Source organism: Orycteropus afer, unplaced genomic scaffold (assembly GCF_000298275.1).
Source record: "Orycteropus afer afer isolate SDZICR_OR568_19922 unplaced genomic scaffold, OryAfe1.0 scaffold00146, whole genome shotgun sequence".
NCBI classification, from domain to species: domain Eukaryota; kingdom Metazoa; phylum Chordata; class Mammalia; order Tubulidentata; family Orycteropodidae; genus Orycteropus; species Orycteropus afer.
The window spans coordinates 8,243,751-8,245,717 of record NW_006921733.1 but is presented as its reverse complement, the minus strand read 5'-3'; the positions used below and the strand labels follow the sequence as shown (position 1 = coordinate 8,245,717).

At 39.5% G+C, this 1,967-nt stretch overlaps 1 non-coding gene across 1 annotated transcript; it reads left to right on the top strand.

The window, feature by feature from the left end:
- The first annotated feature begins 308 nt into the window (after nucleotides 1–308).
- LOC122150457 lies at nucleotides 309–388 on the top strand. Its single transcript, XR_006163675.1, has one exon. It is a non-coding gene; the product is annotated as a small nucleolar RNA SNORD115 (small nucleolar RNA).
- Nucleotides 389–1,967: the final 1,579 nt, after the last annotated feature.

Sequence of the window (1,967 nt, the reverse complement as noted above, 5' to 3'; positions counted from 1 at the left end):
ATTTTTTATTCCTGTTAATATTCAGAAGGTGACTTAACAGTTTGTTTGTGAGTTTACTGATTTAATCAATACCTTTGGGAATAGCTGGCACATCATTGCCTGGAGAGATGAGCATCTCTTCCTAAATTTTTTCTTACAGCTGTGTCCTTTTTAAAATGGTTCCTGAGGATGATCTTTGTTGACCTGCTGTCTTTTAGGTTATTCCAAACCCCCTGAATCCTACACATGAGATTTTAGGCTGAAAAGAAGACATCTATGGTGAGCATCTTGAGATTTTAGTGGATGTATACCTGGGAATATCATGGCATAGATCAATGAAAAACCTACACTTCTCTTGAAGAGAGATGATGGCATAAAAATCACACTCAGTAAGATTATGCTGAGACATAGTGGGAAAATCCATTGGACCAACTTTATTTATCTTCTCTGAAGTAGATTCCCATTTTAATTCTTTTCACATCCCACCAAAGGTTAAAAAACCTAACTGACTGGCATTTCTCAGGCACATTCTATGGCTGCTTTCTGCTTTTTGTGTGATTTAGATTGACCTGCTGCTACCAAGAAATTCAGCATTTCATGGCCTCAAGGTGAGTGATTCTTTACCATTGTAGCAAGTCTCATTTGACACTTGGACAAGTGAAAATGCAGCCCAACAGCAACCGGGTTTGGAAATAAGATGAGACATGTCCTCTTTGTTTTTGTTTGCCTTGACTGATTCACTAAGTGGCAGTGATCCTCATGGGTGAATATTTAGTATTGAGAAGAACTTGAAACAAGCTGACTAATTTTTGGTAGCCTGGCACCCAGTCTGGTATGTCATATTCAATAGGAAGAAATGAACAACTGGACAAATGTGTTTTCAAAAATATATATGGGATACAGGTGGCTAGGAGCTGTACTGGCAACACTGGTAAACTTCCCATAATTTACCAGCTGTGCTAGAAGAAGTCAGAACCTAAGATTCCAACAAGTGGTTTTCCAATGAATCTTTGAATCAAATGAACTCTTAAGTAATCTAATCCCTAACTGTAGCCCAAAAAAACAAGTGTCTGCACTGATTTCTGTATAGAAAAGCCAATGTGGAGGACTTCTGGTAAGATGGAAGAATCGACAGAAAAGCTACACAGACCCTCTTCCATACAGAAAAGAGAATCCAATTGACACAGATACAGAAGATAATCCTGGTGCCCTGAGCTTTGAAAGGCAGGATACAGAAGTGGATTGAATATCAACTAGTAGAAGAACCTGAATAAAAACAGTGAATAAGGAGACAAACAGGGCTGTGAACTGTCAGCTATCCTCACAGTGTGGCCAGTTTGAACATTTGCAAGTGGTGCTAGGACTTGGGCCAGTAACCCAAAAATCAGCTCTGCTCACCAAGAGTTGCTTGGACAACTGTACTGGTGGCTGACAACTAAATGGGAAACAGAAAAGAAGGAGACAAACTGAGCTGTGGAGTTTTGGCTGTCCAGAGAGCACAGACATTGTGAATATTTACATGTGGTATGGCCATTTTGGATATTTAAAGCTGCAGAATTAGGATCCCAGTGACCTAAGAGTAGGCTCCACTTGCCAAAGACAACATGGGCAACCACAATGGATGCTGAATGGAAAAGTGCAATATTCTCCTTATTACTCTTATACCCCACAAACTCTTGGTGAATGGAGGTGCAGTCATCCCAAACCTCCACCCACCTTCTAGACTGGCAGGAATTCCATCCTAGTCTGTGTGCTCTGACAGAGGCTGAGTGTCCTGCTCTGCCCCTCCTCCCAGATTTTTTTGTTTAGTTTAGTTTTGTTTGTTTTTTGTTTCTGTGCTTTAAAATTATTCTTTTTTCTTTTTCTTTTTATTCTTTCTCTTTCTTTTCCTGGGTCCTAGTTTTTTTTTTTTCCTCCCCTTCTCTTCCTTTTTCTTGGTTCTATCTTTTTTTTTTTTCCTTTTGATTCTTCCATTCCTTGTTTTTCTT